The sequence below is a fragment of the Eptesicus fuscus genome, chromosome 21, assembly GCF_027574615.1.
Source record: "Eptesicus fuscus isolate TK198812 chromosome 21, DD_ASM_mEF_20220401, whole genome shotgun sequence".
In the NCBI taxonomy this organism is placed as follows: Eukaryota; Metazoa; Chordata; class Mammalia; order Chiroptera; family Vespertilionidae; genus Eptesicus; species Eptesicus fuscus.
In genome coordinates this window covers 1,927,329-1,946,530 of record NC_072493.1, presented here as the reverse complement: position 1 = coordinate 1,946,530, position 19,202 = coordinate 1,927,329, and the positions used below count along the sequence as shown (strand labels likewise).

Genomic DNA, 19,202 nt, shown 5'->3' with positions numbered 1-19,202 from the left:
AAACCAAAAGATCTAACCTACGTGTAACTGTCATTCCAGAGAGGAAAGATAGGAGATAACACACAGGATTTTCAAAAATAAAATGACAGATACAAAGCAACAGTTCCAAGACACTAGAAGAACATCAAGCAGAATAAATGTTCCCCTCCAAAAGGACCCTCACACCAGAGGCACATAATATTCACACCCTGAAAACCAGAGACAAAGAGGAAATGATGAAGGCGGTGGAGAGATAACACATTCCATGGAGAGGAATCATAATTAACAATACGAATTACAATAGACTTCTCATGAGAAACTATACAAGGCAGAGGATAATGAATTGATATCTCTGTTGCTGAGTAATAACAAATACCTGTCAAGTCAGAATTCCATACCCAGCAAAAATATCTTCCAAAAGGAAGTAGAAATAAAGACCCAAAAACAAAACAAAAAACAAATCTGAGTGATTCACTGCCGGTAGACCCACACTATAAGTCTTGTTAAAACAAATACCTTCAGGCAGAAGGAATATAACAGCAGACTGAAATCTGAATCTACACCAGGAAATTAAAGGCACCGGACAGGAATAATGAAGAGTAAACAATGTTTAAAATTCATTTTTTATTATTTTTAATTGGTTTGAAAGATACCTATCTAAAGCAAAATAGCAGTATTGTATATTTATAGCATATGTATGAGTAAATGTCAGCAACAATAGAACAAGAGTGGGAAGGGGAAGTAAGGGGTATATTACTGTCCTTACACTAGACCTGGAACAGAGTATTATTTAAAAGTAGACTTTGATTAAATAGGATGTATGTGGTAAATATTAAGGAAACTACTGCATTTTTTTCAAAAGAGGTATACATGGTAATTCAATAGTGGAAATAACATTAAGTCATTAAATATTTTCAATTGATCAAAAAGGGGGGAAAATAAAGCACAAATGGAACAAATGGAAAACAGCTGTTTAGATGGTAGATATTAATTCAACCATATCAATAATCACATTAAATATAAACCACACTAAATCGAACATAGATTGTTAGATTAGATAAAAAGCAAGACCCAACTATAGGCAATCTACAGAAACACCACTTTTAATGTGAAAGCACAGACTGGTTAAAAAGAAAAGGATGAAAAAAGATATGCCATGCAGACACTATTTAAAAGAAAGCTGAAGGAGCTTTATTAAAATTAAAGTTGACCAGACAATTTTACACCAGTCATAAAGGGCTATTACCTAATGAAAAGGGATTCAATTTCCCAAGAAGACAAAAACATTAATGATTTTTTACCTATAAATTCAACAGCTTAGAGCAAATGGACAAATTCCTTGAAAAGTATATCTTATCAAAATTATACAGGAAGAAACAGAAAAATTCAAATAGCTCAATATGTATTTTCAAAATTGAATTCATAATTAAAACACTCACAACAAAGAAAACCCTAGATATAGATGGCTTTACTCATAAATTCGATCCAAGTTTTAAGGAAAAAACTAGAATCAGCATAACCCTGATACCAAAACCTGACAAAGATATTATAAGAAAAAAAAATTACTGACCAATACCCTGCATGAATATATATAAAGTCCTCAATTGTTTGCTAAAACACTAATTCGGTGTTATATGAAAAGGATAAATGTCATTTATAAATGGAGCTTATGCCAGGATTGCGAGATGGGTTTCACGTTATAAAATCAATACTTATAATTCATCACATTAACAGAATCAAAGTGAAAACAATAGCATCTCAAATGATACAAAAACATTTTTGACAATATTTCACACCCATTCATGAAAAAAATTCTGAAAATAAGCCAGGAAGAGGAATTTCATCAGCCTGGTGCTGAGCATATACAAACACCAACAGTTCACGGCATGTCAATGGAGAAAGATGGAACGCTTCTGGGTCCAGGAGAAAGTGCCCCTCTTCCCACCTCCATTCAACGGCGCACTGGGGTCCTCGCTAGTAAGCAATGTGAGAAATAAAGAAGTGTACAAGTTAAAAACAAAAGAGCAAAGGTGTCTTTTTTGCAGATGACACGATTATATACATAAAACATCTTAAGAAACATACCCCCCCCACCACCACCACCAAATAACTACAGGAACTGGGAAGTGAATTTAGCAAAGTCACAGGAATCAAGGTCAATGTACAAATTTTAACCACATTTCTATTTTTACCAGCAAGTGATAAGAAAGTAAAATTAAAAAGCCATTCACTTATAATCTCGGGAAAAACATAAACTACTCAAAAATAAATTTTAAAAAGGATTTATAAAACTTAAATTCTAAAAGCTATTACATATTGCAGAAAGATATTAAATAAAAACTTACAACATATAACATGCTCATGGATTGGAAAAACTAATATTGCTAAAGTATCAAGTCTCCCCCACTTAATCTATAGATTCACTATAATCCCAATCAAAATTCCAGGAGGCTTTTAGTAGAAATTAACAACTGATTACCAGATGTACATCAAAATGCTAAATTGTCAAAATAACCTGAAACTTTTGGAGACTTATAACACCTGCTCTGAAGACTTACTATAAAACCACAACAAGTAAGACACTTATAAAATAGACAAACAAATCAATGAAATAGAATAAAAGTACTGAAATAAATCCACATATGCATGGTCAATTGATTTTGAACAAAGGCGTACACACACACACACACACACACACACACACACACACACAATGGGGAAGGAAAAGTTTTTGCTACAAATGATGATAGAATAACTGGATATCCATATTTAAAAAACATCAATACCTTAACCTCTACCTCACACCGTACATAGAAATTAGATCGAGGTAGAGGACCTTAATGTACAATTGGGAACTATAACGCTTCAATGTTTTCTGAAAGAAAACAGGAGAGTATCTGCATGATCTGGAGGTTGGCAAAGATTTCTTTGACAGGACACAGAAAGCACTCATCATAAAAAGACATATACTGGACATAATTAAAGTTAACATTTTCTGCTTATCAATCGACACCATTTAAAAAATGAGAAGGCAAGCCACAGACGGGGAGAAGTATTTGCCAAGCCTATTTCTGACAAGGAACTTGTTATCTAGAACAGACAAGAACTTCTACCAACACTATATAATAAAAGGCTAATATGAACATTGTCCCCTCAACCACGAGTTCGACTGGGAGTTTGACCAGGGGGCGGAGCTGGCCGGCCAACCACCCACGGCCCCTCCCCCCAGCCGGACCCCACCTGTGCACAAATGTGTGCACTGGGCCTCTAGTCATTAATAAAAAGACAACCCAATAGCCCCAAACTGGGAACAACTGGAATGACCACCACCAAGTTTATTGATGAACCCACCGTGGTAGACTCATACAGAGAAATGCTGTTTGGTATTTAAAAGGAGTCGATTTCTGCACGACTCTCAAAGACATCATTTTGAGCCATAGTAGCCAGACACAAAAGATGACCCACTGCATGACTCCATATAGAGCAGGAAAATCTAATCTAGAACCACAGACTACGATGAGAGGAATAATGAGAAATAAGGGATTGCCTCCTGGAGGGGACGGACTGACTACTAAGGCGGACGAGGGCACTCTCTGGGCTGATGGAAATGCTCCATGGTGTGACTGGTGCACAGTGACTGGGTGTATTCATTTGTTAAATCCCACTGAGCGGTACGTTTACAATCTGTGTCTTTGCCCAGCTGGCGTAGTTCAGCAGTTGAGTGGAAAGCCAGGAACCAGGAGGCCACCGGTTCAACTCCCAGGCAGGGCACGTGCCTGGGCTGCGGGCTCCATCCCAGTGTGGGTTGTGCAGGAGGCAGCGGATCAATGATTCTCATCACTGATGTTTCTCTCTCTCCCGCTCCCTTCCTATCTGAAATCAATAAAAATACATTTAAAAAGGTAAAGTAAAACCTGTGACTTTCATTGTAGATAAGTATTACCTTGCTTTTTTAAAAAAAGAGTAATTTTTAAAATTGCCTTAATGATAAGTGAAAAGAGCAACTCACAATATGATTCCAATTCATGAAACACTCAAAAACAGGCAAATAACCGACTTCTCAGCATGAAGTGATTTTCTGAAGAATCTGCCTCTGGGGAGACCACTGTTTCTCTTTCATAATTAGGGACTATTTGACACTTTAAAATCCGGGCATAGCCAACTTCCGTAAACATATAAAGACCACGGAGAAACCATACCCACTTGCAGGTCAGTGGTGTTCTCTTCTATGCAGAATTGTTGACGTTCGTTTCAAACAGGAAATTAGTTCTGATGGGTGAATCCGGCAGCAGCTTCACCCGCTACGTCCAGGGGGCCGAGTCCACTTGCCGCTGGTTGTACAATACGGGCACCTTGTTCCTAGTCGAGCATGAAAGACAGTGGGGGGACTCGCACCCCGTGTGACAAGGCGCTGGGAACGTGTGCGTTCAATTAGAGGCAGAGAGGACGGTGTCAGGGAGCCGGTCTGTGCTCCCTCATTACAAAGTCTCCCGCTCGCCCAGCTGACACAAATGCTAAGTCAGATTAAACACTGCCTAATTAACCAGCGTCCACGGGGCGCCAAGACCAGCGGCGAGGTACCCTTCAGTCAAATAAGCGACACCCCAGGACGTGCCAGCTCTGGCCAGCCCAGATCTGCCATGTCCGCCAACTGCTAGGCCGCCGTTAGGCCATTTTGCTTTCGCACGTCTCTCCTTTCAGGGAACGGCTTGTAATATTTACAGAAAAAGGCAAGGCTGGTAAACAGTTTCACACAATGAGGTGTGAGAGTTGATAGGGTCCTTATTCAAGCTCTGAACTCCCCTGATGAGCTGCCAAAAGTTGTTATGAATGGCCCAGCTGACAGGGTGATGACTGATAAAGGAAAAACAAACAGCCCTGGTAATTCATGAAAACACACAGCGCCAAGACAACCCCGAGTGGCGAGTGACAGTTCAGATAATGGAATTTGGGGAGCTTTTCTTAAGGGGTCTTCTCTATACAATTACTCTGTGAATAGATTCTCCCGGAACGTAGCTGGATCTTCGACTTTTTCCCTCCGAATAATACGTATTGCGATGCTGGCGGCGAGGCACTGGCCTTGGGCTTTTACACAATGGTCAGTTTTTCAGACCATTTCCTCTGCCCGGGGCAGGATGGATTTTACTAGTAGGTGAGGCCTGTGCCTGCCACTTAAAGAAATAAAATATCCTATTTCCATGTCTGGCACTAGAAACATTTCAAAGCATTCTTCCTTCATCTCTTTCATTCATCTGCTGCAAACCTTTGATTGGAAAATAAATATTGGTTTATGCACTCCGCTGCTAATATGTTAAAGGGGAACGATTTAAATGGGCTTGAAGTCAATTTCCAATTCTGAAAACCCATTTTGGGTTCATTTTCTTAAATCAGGCGTGACCAAGCAAGAAAGTACCAATTTGTCAATGCTTTGCCTTTGTACCCAATGGTTTTTCATGAAGTTCATTGTGCTTTCTGTAACAATGGCCTCTTTCTCAATTAATGGTTTAGGAAGCAGGACTATAAAGGCATATATAAAGTATGTGCATGTGCACACATAAGTCCTATCAGATCATGTGCCCAGAGCAGGAAAGAAGAGAGGAACAGGGGGGAGGGGGGATGCCCAGGAGCTGTGTGTTTTAGATCCGCTACCCTGGGGTCTGAGGGAAGGCAGCTGCTGCCCCAGCCCCAGCCGAGTGGGAATTTGCATTCTAACAAGGTCCCCAGGTGACTCATCTGCACATCAAGGTTTTAAGCAGCTCTGTCATTTAGATGACAGTTTTCCTTCATAGTGTAAGTTTTATAGCTGTGATTCCTGTTATACAAAGGAGTTGAAAACTATATCATAAACTATTTAAAGCTACCTGGGAGAATTTTAATGTCTTTATTCAAATTTCTGATTCTCTTCTCCTGAAGAAGTCAAGCATGTCCCGGAGCTCACCACGCCTTCCGGACTCGCTTTCCTTTTACCCCAATATTCACAGACCCATCAGCACATTGTGGAGGGGTAGGCATGGGACAGAGGGTAGATGTTTAAACCTTCAGTCACTGGAGTGGACGGTATGACTTCTGTAACACTGACAGTATTTTTAAAAATCACCGTTTGACTGTGATATCAAGTGTTCTGCTGCCACAGCAGGGAGTGAGTACCTCACAGGAGGGGTGAGAGAAGCATTGGGAAGGCCTAGACCCCAGAGGTGGCCTTCACCCGCCCCCCCACCCCACCCCGCCCCGCCCCACCCCAAATCAGCAAAAATCCCCCGCAGGGTGCGCATTGCTTTGGGTTTTGTGGTTGTTAATACCTAGAGTCCTCTTTAGACTTGAAGGGGTCTCCCCAGCAAACTGTCCAGCTGCTGCAGCAGCTCCGCATGTCGCCCACCTCCGAGGGACGCGAACATGTGTTGGGAGCAGGGGCTGTCGCTCCGGGTCTCGGTGCTGTCACACTGGTAAGGCGCAGCCAGTGGAGGAAACCATTTCTGACACATCACACCAGCCTGACACGTGGCCAACGTAAAACGACAGAACAGCCTGAAAACGACAATACTGAAACTGTGATAACCTACAGACCCAACAACCAGCATGAAGAACAGTCCCAAATGTTAACGCGGAATGGTAACAACCCCTTCATCACATTATGAACATGCATCCTTCTCAGAATACTAGAAAGGTAGCTATGAACAAATGTTGAAGACCTGCCCTGTACAGACTTTATTCTAAAGACTTTCCATAGATGACCTCATCTTCCTCACAATAACCCTCTCAGGCAGGTACTATTAATATCCCCATTTTACAGACCAGAAAACCAAGGGCCAGAGAGGTGGAGCAAGCTGCCTGAGGCCACACAGCTGGTAAGTAACAGAAGCTGCATTAACGATGCCCATCCATACACCTCCTGTGAAAGGAATCTAGAATTTCAATGCGCCTTTTAAAATTCACTCCATGAACGAGATACCTGTGACACGCACAGCTGGGCAGGAGTCACCGAGCACGTGAAGGGTGTGCCAGGCTGGCTGCGTGAAGGTCATCAGCCAAGGACTCGGCTTCCGGGAACCGGTGGGTCCCTGAAATGGAGATAAGGATGGCAGCTTCAATTCCAAACTGTGAAGCTTCGGCAGTTATGAGCCGACGTGTGTCCCCGGCCCAAGTTTCTGGGTTGAAGCCCCAACCCCGGTAGTGTGTAGAGTGTGACCGTGTGTGACGGCTGGGGTTTGAAAGTCACATAATGGGATGGTAGCCTTTCAGCTGCTACCAAACAGGTTGTGGCTACATATGTGCATCGATGGCTTTGCAGTCTCTAGGGATGTGTAACCCCTGAGAAACGCCTAGTATTGTGGAGTAGGTTAGGTCGGGGGCTGGGGGGAGGGCGGGACTTGCTGCCCAGGAGCTGTTCTCTGCAATGTGACAGGGGACATGCTGGCCCATAGCGCCCAGCTCGAGTCAACCCTGAGGACCAGCACTCACAGGCCGGAGTGGGTGTGGTGTGGATGCAGCAGCCAGCGAACCCCCCCTGGGGGGGGCGGGCACTGGAGAAGGCCTTTCCTCATGATTGACAATTAGCATTCGCATCCAAAGCGCCAGCCCAGTTGTCTAAAGAAAGGTGCTAAGAAGTTAAGAATCTGGGTCAAAGCCCCAAATGGACCAATTAGCTTCACGCAGAGAAACCTGCAGCTCAGCTCCAACCACAGTCCACCCCTGGGTTAGAAAGGGGAGAGAGACAGAAAGCAGAGTGACAGAGAGACCGACTCAGCCAGGGCTGCATACTCCAAGCTCAGGTGCCCTGAGAGCCCCCCCCCCCCCCAATCAGGACTCAGTGAGCATCCCTGTGGAAAGGAAAGCAGAGGAGGCTGGCCGATGTTCTCAGTCATTTCCTCCCAGACATGTGAGGCCCCGCAGTACCTAGCAGCGTTCCTAGCAGCAGTCCAGCAATGAATATTTGTTGACTGGTTACATTTTAAAATAAAAACCAGTCTATTAGTGTTCTTTTAACCTAACAGATGACGCTATCTCTACTACATCGGTCGGAGTAGGGTTGGCTCATGTAGTAACGTATTGCACTGTGCTAAAAATTCTGCCAAAAGTGTGCACATTTTTTAAAAATCAATTTTATTACTTAAGTTTTCATTCAACATAGGCAGTAGAACAAAACGATGAGTATATTGGTTTATTTTCAATATAGAAAGCTCTCTGGAAGACCTTGAAGACCTCTTTGAGCTCTGAGAAAGTCTACCAGGCAAAGAAAACAAAGAAAAAACTCAACAGGCTAGCCACCGATGGGTCTCCCAGGCCGGGGTGTCCAGCCAGCTCGTTTGTTCCAGCCTCGTCCAGGCGTTCCAGCTCTGCACAGGGAGGGTTTGTCAGTGACTCACTGCGCACGCGTCCTGCGAGCAGTCCTCAGGCCGGCCCTCCTGCCCCAGCAGAACCGTGTGCTGCGGGAGCCACAGGAGTGGCTGCTTTTGTCCTAAGAAATGCAGAGGTGAGCTTTTATTCACGGCAAGGTTCTCTTCCCTGATTCAGCATGCCCTGCACACCCCATCTGGAACCTTCCCAACTGAAAATTACGTTTAGTCATGCTTTAAAAGACGCCGCTGCTAGGAGAACGCAGGCTCTCCTGCGAAATATCGGGGTTCCCAGCGCCTTATCTGAAGGCACCCTTCAAATTCCTCTGCACTTCCGGCTCCGGCATGGCTCTCACAAGCAGAAAGCACAGACAGGGAGAGTGAATTCCTGCAGCCTGAGAGGTAACCCTCGCGTCTCCTCCCCACTGCGCCCTTGAAATGCTGTTTGAAGTCACCTCCCTAGGAGGTGAGGGCTGACGTTGGCGGCTGCGAGCAGTAACGTTCAGCGACTTAACACTGGGCCACATGTGGCAGCTACACAAACATCACTAGGATGGGAAATCCACTACTTGCTTCAGTGGTATTTCCCTCGCCCTCAAATCTTTTCAAACCCAAGGGACAGGGTAGATGAACCTGGGGGGAGGGTGGGGAGAAATGTCTTGTGATTTTAGTCCAAAATGTGTACGGGAGAGTCAATCTTGGAACCGTGTCCTGATGTTTTTATTCACGCTGTCCCAAGAGCCTGCAATCTCGGGCTGCAAGAGTGTTGCCTTGAACTCAAAGCCGCACGGCGCAGGGGATTTGCAAAGCTGGCCACTAAAATATCAGGGGTTTTACACTGACTGTAAGTCCGAGAAGGTCCCAAGGTGTCTTTCTCAGGCCAGGCGCTGTGCTCATTTAAGCTGCCCCGGAGGACCGCTTCCTGAAGTCCCGTGGAGGGAGAGCTGTGCGCGCTTGCCAAAACTGACCCCGGGCCAGCCCTCGTTCCTCTTCGCCTGGTGGCTGCAGAGCCGAGTCCCACTGTCCCACGTGCGGGTCAGCTGCACAGTGACCGGTGGCTGCACAGGTCAGGCTCCCTCTCTCCTCAGGGCCACCGGAGTCGGGCCAGACAGGTGACCCCTGTGATCACGTCTTCCTCTGCGATGTCAGGCCTCCAGCCAGTGACGCTGCGAGGCTGGACGTGGAGGGAGGACGCACCGCAGGAAACTGAAGAGCATGACCAGACCGCAGAAGCTCTGGCGCCAGGCAGGCCGGATACAGTCCTAGTCCTCTCATTCCCGACTCCATGGACTCGTCTTCTCTGAGCCTCCGTTTCCTCGCTTGTAAGAATGGGAATCCCAGGGAATGAAGTGAGACCGTGCACGTTAACACAGGAAGCGTGCTGCCTGGCACCTGGCGAATGTGCAATAAATGGGCGCTCTCATGAGTGACATTACTAACGTTCAACCCCAGCGTGCTGATCTACACGCTGTGCTCCCAAAGGGACAGGGCTTACATCATCACAGCTGGAACGCAGATGTGGGGGGATTGAGGAGCAGCCGGGATCTGCCTCTCCACACGGATCCCAACCTCACCCCTTCATAAAGCAGGAGGAATCCGGCTCATTTCAAGGCAACACAGGTGCTCTGACAGCAGCTTCCTCCAGGTCAGCATGTGCACAGGAAAGCGTCCCACTTCCTCCAGTCTAGAACGATCTAGCCCTGCTTTGGTCAGTCTTGTTCATTCTACAAGTATCGATCAAGCAGGCGCCAGGCTTGGAGTAAAGAGTGGGGAGAGGCGGAGCTTGCAGCCCAGAGGGGAGGCGAGGTGAGACAGGATAGAGGGCGCGGAGAACCAGGAGGGACTCTCTCAGGAGGTGAGAGTTAGGCTGAGGCCTGGAGGAAGAGACCAGAGTTCCGGGCAAAGAGAACGTGAGAACAAAGAGAGGCATTTCACACCAAGTAAAGGCACAACCCGCCAGGAGGAGACAGTAAAACAAAACCTTTACTCCACGAAAAAACAAAGCATCAAAATCCACAAACAAATTATTGAAAATCCAAGAGGACTTCTGAAAACCACAGTTCTCAGAAACTGATGGGTGAAGTATATGAAAATAAGATCATGAGTACTGGAAAACACAATTAGCAATAACCAAACTTAAGGTAATTTTCCTAAGGCGGAAATACGTTTTCTTTCTAAGCAGACAGGGGATGTTTACAAAGGTTAACAGTGACTACAAAGGAAATCTCAATAGATTGCCGAAGGTGGCCCATTCTTTAGCTATGTATAACACAAACAAACCAACAAACTAATGCCCATGAATTAGAAACACAACTGGGTCAAATGTTCATCTGAGAAAGCAAATGCGTGGAAACTTAAAATTTCTTTAGAAGAAAAAAAAGACTTAACAGATATCAAAACATACTCTAAAAACCTCTACAGTCACAATTCTGCAGATGACCCTTCCCCCCACCAAGAAAACACCCCACAACTGTTCAGAGTTATAACCTGTCATGACTGGACCTGGACTAGGGGTCTAGAGAGGGCAGCAGAAATTGGAAAATTTTTACTTTTCACCTTTGCATTAGTTTTCCATTGCTGCTGTAATAAATTGCCACAAACTTGACAATTTCAACTACAAAAAAATTATTACCTTCCAGTTCTCTAGGTCAGAAGTCCAAACTGGGTCTCACTGCACAAAAGTCAGGGTGTCCGCAGAGCTTTGATCCTTCCGGGCCGCAGGGGACAACCTGTCTCCTGCCTTGTCCGGTGACCAGTGGTGGCCACCATCCTCGGTCAGGCCTCCGTCCCCTAGCTGCCAGGCCGGCCAGAGCCGCTCAGTGGGCTCTCTGTGGCACCGCTCTGGCCCTCCTGCCCCCTCTTGTACAACTGTGATCACACTGGGCCTACCTGGGTCATCCGTTTAATCTCCCCATTTTAAGGTCAACTGATTAGTGACTTTAATTCCATCTGCACCTGAATTTCCCTTCTCCATGGAATGGAGCATATTCCCAGGAATTAGGACGTGGTCACCCTTGCTTACTGCAACTGTCTATGTTTCTAAACTATTGCTATTTGTTCATATAAATTTGTCACTTTTTATAATTTAAGATTAAGAGTATTTTGCAGATTCTTTTTAATTTTAAAGATTTAAACTTACACTTATGCTATAAGGCTAACAAGTGCAACATTGCAGGATTAGACAAATGGAATATTCTAAAGACATGGCATGTATGGAGGGGTATCACATTTGACAAAGATTATGTTTCAAACCATGGAGACAAAAAAATGGACAATTTACAAAATGAATCTGTGGGCATTACTGGAAAATAGAAGTGTTGACCTTTTCTTCACACCACACATATATGTAGAATGCTTTGAATATTGCCTGGCACAAAGGAGTCACTCTATAAATGCTAGTTCCATATATTATTATGACATGTGCACAAAAATGCACACATACATGCTGAAAACACACACACACACGTAGGCACACTCGGAAGTTCACTGTAACATCACTCACCACTGCAAAAAATTGGAGATGACTTCAAATGGTATCAGTAGGCAACAGATAAATTAATTTTTACCTCCAAAATTTGGAATGACAATTAGCTATTAAAAAAAATGAGGATGCTCTGGGCACCAATACAGGAAGATGTCTATGATAAATTAGGTAGGGGGGAAGCAAGTCACACACTCCTAGGGCAGTGGTCGGCAAACCGCGGCTCACGAGTCACATGCGGCTCGCGAGCCATGGTTTGCCACTCTGTTGACTGAGTTTGCCGACCACTGTTCTAGGGAATGATCCAAAGTATGATCTTTAAATATGCTATATGCATTTAATGTATGCACATATGTAGCTGTATAATATGCACAAAAAATGTTATGAATGTTTGATCTCATTAAATTGTTAGCTAAGGTACCAAAGGGGAGGGCAGTGGGATGGAGAAGGGGGGTAAAAGGCAGAGTTTATCAAATAAACATCTACAGTTTTCTCTTCTCTATTAACATAAGCATGTATTGTTCTAAAAATGACAACAGAAAGGAAATCTTGATCAGTTAGAATAAATTCCCACAAAACTGACACAGAAACAATGGTAAGCAAAAGAGAATTATGAAGTCAATTTGTTCTCTGCAAGTGCTTTTTTCCAAGGAAAGATAGAACGATTGGTGAAGGGATTAGTCTAGTTATGCTTTGAAGAATGTCTGTTTAGCTATGGTGTTCCCAATACTTTGAATGCGGGCTAAAAATGTCAGTCATCCATCTTCCCAGGACAAAGATTACAATACATAGCCTCCATTAATTGTTCCCGTTGTTCATACTACTTTGTAAGTTTTACAATCCCAAGAGAAAGAATGTTTTAAAAATTCAAATCATGGACCTTCAATATTACTTAGATGACATATAAACAAATTAAAATAAGGCCAACCTAAGCCAGTTGTGTTGATCAACCTGATCCCCTCTGAAAACGAGAAATGAAGTCAAATACCCTTTAATACTGTTTATTAGTGGAGTAATATAATACATTTTGACAAGCTGAACAGTTGTAACAGGCGGCTGTTAAAGTCTCGGCAGGGCTGTTTAGAATGAAAACAGGAGTGAGAGACAGCTCTATAACTGGGTTTTACGAACAGCTCAGCCATCAACTCTATCCTAACCAAGTACTTTTATCCAGTTAATTTACGTAGGGAATCCCTCAGGGTCTCCAGCCGTCTACGCTGCAGCTCATTAGAGCCCCACATCCAACTCTCCTCATTGTAACACTGAACGCATTTATGCTTAAGATGTAATTAAACTTAAAACAAACAAGAACTTTATTCCCTGACAGTCCCGCTATTTTTAAATTGACAAAGGCATGAACTTATATAGGATTATTTGGAAATCACTATACATTTCAGCCACTTAAGGCAAGACATTTGCCCAACTGTTCATCCTGCATGCAATTAGAAATCTAAATACTTGGGTAACGGGTTTCTGCTGGGAATTAAACTTGCAGATCTCTTACCAACGAGTAATGTGGTGAGACTCGCTGTCCAATGAGGTGTCTTATTGAAATATCCCAGGCCGTTTCGCTTGTCACAGCTGTCGTCTCAGCCGCTTGCACTCACAGTGTACAGCTTTCATTACGAAAATAGAAATTTGTGTCCTAAGTGCTGTTACATTACTAATGCTAAATATTTAATTCCCCGGGGTTCCAATTATGGTTGAGCACTGGCAACGCTGGTTCTACTTTTTAATAACAACTGTAAAAGCAATCGGAGCGATTTTCAATTAACTAAATACATAGCGAACGAGTAACCTCTTGTCATTCTGCCCTCCAGGACCCGAGCTAATTGGTGTGGAATAAAATGTTTTGAAAATTAACTGATATTCCGGTCTGCACGCTGTTATGCCACGAAGTTACAGTTTGCGAAATGAAGTTTGTCTTCTGCCGGCCCTCACTGGAGCCTGCAGATGTGAGAAGGTACCTGTGTTGTATGTACTTTATGGTGCTTCTAATGAGCGCAGAGTTGGAAGCGGAGAGCAGTTTCTCTAAACACCAGTCAGCATCAATAATCCTCTCCATTGTTCACAGATAAATGCAACAGATTTCAACAGGAGAGTTTCGCAGGTTTCTTTCATTACGTGTGTGCACAAGGTTAGCTGAAACACTTTAAGTCGGCCGTAAGAATTCCTATCGCTGATTATGTTCACGTAAAAAGTTCACCATTACATTTTTAGAACAGAAAGTTACAAACCAAACATCTGGGAAAGTCCTTCCTTTTGAAGCACTTTGCTGCAGGCTCTCCCTCGACCACAGCACAATGTCATAAATAAGCTCTAAATTGGCTTCCCCCTTGAAGAGGATGGTGAGGGTGAATCCTAAGAGCAGATGCCACTTCACCCACATTTTAAAATGAATCTTTTCCTGAAGTGCAATGAAATCTGATGAAAGAGACCATCTCCTTGTAGAAAAGCATCTCTGACAGGTGTTCTACAGCTCCGAGTCTCGATTGGCCCTAATCTGAAAGCCACGCTCAGAAACGGAATGCCTTTTCGGCAGCTGTCTTCCTTACTGAGATGATCCCCTAAACAGGTTTCCCTGACTTAGGAATCTCAGCAAAAGCAGTGCGGCTCATGGAATAAGACACAGGAAGTGAAATTAATCACTCTGGGAGAGAGGGCAACAATTATAAGGAAAATGTATCTCCATACCAATTTTTAGGATTTAAATCTTTAGTATTTCTAAGGTTTTCGTAACATCTTTGAGAAATGACTTCTAATTAGAGGATTAACTTGATAGTGCTAGTTTGTTAATATAAGTAAATCAGCCTACATTTCTGACTTTTAAAAATCAAACTGAATAATGAGAACATTTTAGAATTTGGGGTTGGGTTGACTTCTCAAGAAGCAATCTCCACTCCATCAGCAAATACACACACACAAATCAAAATATACATATATAAGTTTAAGATTTATTTAAACCTTGCTCTACATGGAATATCTTAATAGACTTTCAAAATCATTGGCTTAATATAACCTTATCAATAAAAATATTAACACAAAAAGCCATAAAGTGGGTATAAGAAATATTAAATCCAGTTTGCAAATTATTTTTGCCAAAGACTATTCTTTTCTCAGCTCAAAGGACAGTTATATTCTAAAATCTAAAAGTAAAGGAAACCTATGCTTTGGATACATGTGGTACAGATATTGTTTGTATTCAGAAATGAATCGTAATTTATTCCAAAACAATAGGTTTGCCGTTGTGAGTATGCAAAACACAGAGTTTATTCTTGCATTCTTATTTATTAACTAGAGGCCCGGTGCACGGATTTGTGCACCAGTGGGGTCCTTCGGCCTGGCCTGCACCCTCTCGCAACCCAAGACCCCTCAGGGGATGTCAGACTGCTGGTTTCAGACAGGCAAATCCAGCAGTCCGAGGGATATAGCAGTGCACGAAGCGGCAGGAGGCCAGGGAGGAGCTCGAGCCACTTCCGCTCATTCCCGGCCCACTGCGCCTGCCTCTGCTGCTGCTCAGTAGCGCCACCGCAGCTGCGCTCACCAGCCATGAGCCTGGCTTCTGGATGAGCAGCGCTCCCGCTGTGGGAGCACACTGGCCACCAGGGGGCAGCTCCTGTATTGAGCATCTGCCCCCCTGGTGATCAGTGCACGTCATAGTGACCGGTCGACCGGTCATAACAGTCCCTTAGGCTTTTATATACAGAGATTATTGTGTTATTTTCCGTGTGAACAACTGGAGGCCTGCTTTTGCCCCACCGTGTATTCTAATGAGCTCCGTTACCTGGTCTCTACGTCCACAGAAGCATAAAAGCAGCAATTTGAGGGGCAGAGAGAGGACTACAGCTGGAGCCAGTGAGAATATAAATGACAGCAATTGAAGAAACAGAACTATTTTAAGAAATGCCAATGAAAATTCAAAAACTAAAACAAAACACCTACGTCCATAATGAGAGCTGAGTTATAGAGTCAATTCTTACCAGTGACTGTGAGTTATTATCAAAGTTCAATGAGATGCCTATTATTTTCAAGATAAAAGGGGAAGTTATGATACAGTTTAAATAGGTTTCCATCACAAACAGTCAATGTTATTCTAAAAACTTGGCCATCCTGAATAACCCACTCCCTGAGGGTTCCAGATTATTGTGGTTTTACTGTCGTTAGATAGTTTTATGGTTAATGTACTGTGGTGTACATAAATACAGCTTAGCCTAAGCGTCTCCACTGGAAATACGTGTCATAAAATGACAAGTAAATTAGGTCAATGACCAAACCCACAGTCAGTAATTCAAGTATAAAAGTACATGACATTAGGATAAACTAAAACTAGTCCTCTTCAAAATTAGGATACATTTACTCAAAATGCACCTTCAAAATAAAGAGCTAAGTGCCCAACGGCAAACGGTGAGAAAGGGTTTAAAACTGATTAACTTAAACCCTTTTGAGAAAATCAAAATAATTATAGGAAAGCAAACCTAGTTTATGCATCTGTGTGATGATCGAGTAATGTTCTACCCCATTCTCATTTGATCTCATATCAGAAAGACATAGTAGGCGCTCAACAAATTGCTGTTGAACTGAACACAACGTAGAAGTGGTTTGGAAGTCACAGAAATAGAGGATGGGAGATATCAGGAAGAACACCAGCTTTTCCGGGGGTGTGGGGGGGATGGGGGGTAGGCATGTAAGACATAAGGAAGGGGAAAGAGAAGAGTGTGAGATTTTAAAGGGCAGCACTCCACTGATGGCTACACAGCACACGGCAGCTTGGTCTGCATCCGGGGCACAGCGGCTGGGTGGCTCGTGTCCAGTTCTGGTCAGCTCCCAGAGTAGGAGATGGTGGCTGACCTGAAGACACTCAACACAGCCCCAGGAGATGACAAGGACAGGTCAGAGTCCCGCCTCACACTTCCCCGGCACGAGCCTCACTACCAGGTGAGGCTGACCAAGGACGCCCCGACTCCTGGCTTTGGAGAAACAGGGAGGCAGGGTGAGCTCCGGGAGCCCTTGGGGCGGAGGGAGGTGACAAAGCCTTTCTGCATTAGCAAGCCCGCTTCGCCTGCCCTGTGCCCGTTAGGTGAGGGTCTAGTAACCCCGCTGTTTCAGATTTTCATGTACATGGCTATCCGGTTTGGGCATTGTAGAGGCAGTTTGGCTTTAATGTCTTTCTTTTTTTAATATATTTTATTGATTTTTTACAGAGAGGAAGGAAGAGGGATAGAGAGTTAGAAACTTCGATGAGAGAGAAACACTGATCAGATGTATGCATTGCTATGCTTTCTACCATTCTATTAACACAAAGGTATTAGTAACCTCTGCTGTTCCCCATCCCCCAGGCTGGGAAGTCTAGACAGTATACCAGACCAAGGACACGCATCCTCTGGGTCTCCACCCTGACCCCAGTTTATGAAAAGCTTAACTCCACGCTCCACGTCCAGAATTCGGAGCCACCGAAACACGGGCAGACACTGCTGACATTACACAGTGTCCATGCAAGGTCTGAGTCCTCCCTGCCCGTCTGAGGAGCCGGGCTGTGCATGACTTACAAGCACCCACGCCACCCCACGCCGTGCTGGGTGCACGCCACGCACCGCTCACCCACCTTTCGTGTCTTTGCAGCTGACTGCCAAGTAGGGGGGCTCACGCATTGTCGATGCTAGTTTAGAGGGAAAGACCCAGGGATTTAGGAACTCTAAAGGTAAACTCAGCAAGGCCTCTGAAAGGCTATTTCGAGACGGGGCAGAAGGGAGACATTCTCTCTCCTGTGAGCAGGGTTTGGCGGACGGCCCGTGGGCGAATCCAGCCTGCGGCCTGTGTCCGTCAATGTTTTCGTAACTCTTTTATAAGGATGTCATTGGGACACGGCCACACCCACGGGTCTATGGTGGCTTTTGAGTCACGATGACATTGTCTGGCCCACAAAGCCGAGAACCCTCACTCCATGGCCCTTTAAAAGAAGAAGTTCGCCAAGCCCTGCTTTTGAGGGTCTCTCTCTGAGCAGGATGGGGATCCCAGGAATCTGCCTCTAACCTGGAGAGCTACTTGCCCTGACCCCTAGCCGCTCTCCCCCAATCCTGAGATGGCCAGATGCCGGCTTCAGTGTGGCTTGGCAATGACTCCTGCCTACAGGCCGGAAACACACCCTCCTCCTTCCAGCTGTGAGATGCCCGTGAAGACGCAGGGCGTGGGGTGATCAGGGATGTGACCGAGTGCAGGCTCCCTCCCTCGCTCCACGTTCACGCAACACTGACTGAGCATCCGGGCCTGCCGCCTGTGCCTTCGATGTCAAGTACAGGAAAGCCGCAGGGAAGACGATGCTAAGGGAAGTGGGGGGTTTCACCAGGAAAGGGTGAGAGGTGGGGAGGCCTTCCAAACAGGAGAGGGGGGAGACACCCACACAGGCGTGGAGGTGGCAGCGCGTGCTGGGGTCTCTAGTTAAACCAGCTGCGGAGAGAAGGGCCCACGGCCGGCCGGCATGGGCGGTAGGAACGGAGCTGGAGGAGTCCTCCATCAGGTGGTGAGTGGCCCCAGGAATGGCGCTGAGAAGCTGAGAAGTGTGAGGCAGAAGGGTGTCGCTCAAGGGTTGAAACAGGGTGTGATTTGATCAGATCTCTATCTTAGGAAGATGGTTCTGACAGCAGGGCCAGGTAGGTGGGGTGGAGACGTCTATGCAATCCCACCTGCTGCTCTGCCCGCCACCATGTCTGCTCTCAACACCCCTAGTCATGCTTCCCCATGCACTCCAGGCAGTGTGACCTTCTCTCCTGGGGCAACTCACTGCCGGTCTCATAAAGAAAATTACAAAAATGGTGTCGCTCCCTCTCCAAACGATCATTTCTTTTTTCTTTTTTAAAATATATTTTATTGATTTTTTACAGAGAGGAAGGGAGAGGGATAGAGAGTTAGAAACTTCGATGAGAGAGAAACATCGATCAGCTGCCTCCTGCACACCCCCTACAGGGGATGTGCCCACAACCCAGGTACATGCCCTTGACCGGAATCGAACCCGGGACCCTTGAGTCCGCAGGCTGACGCTCTATCCACTGAGCCACACCGGTGAGGGCCCAGTGATCATTTCCTGACTGCCGCCGAGGCCCACACTTCTCCCTCCATCTGCAGTGAAGGACCAAGTGCTTTGTTTCCAAATTCCAATTTCTGTGGGCCGACCGTTTTGTAAAGTACAAACTCCTGTACCTGGGTATCACAGGAACATAAAATTGCTATTTGAGTTTCCAAATGCTTTCTCTTATTTGGGGTATTTATCTTGTCACGAGCTGATTAAAAAAAACAAACCGGTTTGTGGACTTCCAGTTTCTGGTCTGACAGGTAAGGAGTTGGGAAGTCAGTCACCACTGCCCCACCCTAGCAGCTAGTAAAAAGGTGAGCAAACTGAAAAATCAACAAATCGG

The 19,202-nt window shown here is 45.0% G+C and overlaps 1 long non-coding RNA gene across 9 annotated transcripts in view; it reads right to left on the bottom strand.

Annotated features, from left to right (window-relative positions):
- Positions 1-604: 604 nt before the first annotated feature.
- The window catches only part of LOC114226719 (uncharacterized), a 38,856-nt gene continuing 20,258 nt past the window's right edge, over positions 605-19,202 (bottom strand). For 5 of the 9 annotated variants that reach the window (XR_008555039.1, XR_008555040.1, XR_008555043.1 and 2 more), the window contains 4 exons: positions 6,929-7,037; positions 6,279-6,504; positions 4,183-4,338; positions 605-1,953 (listed from right to left, as the gene is read on the bottom strand). This is a non-coding gene — a long non-coding RNA (uncharacterized LOC114226719). Of the gene's footprint in view, positions 1,954-4,178; positions 4,339-6,278; positions 6,505-6,928; positions 7,038-8,342; positions 8,435-19,202 lie in introns of all 9 variants that reach the window. The other 4 variants (XR_008555036.1, XR_008555037.1, XR_008555038.1 and 1 more) reach the window with 3 other exon arrangements.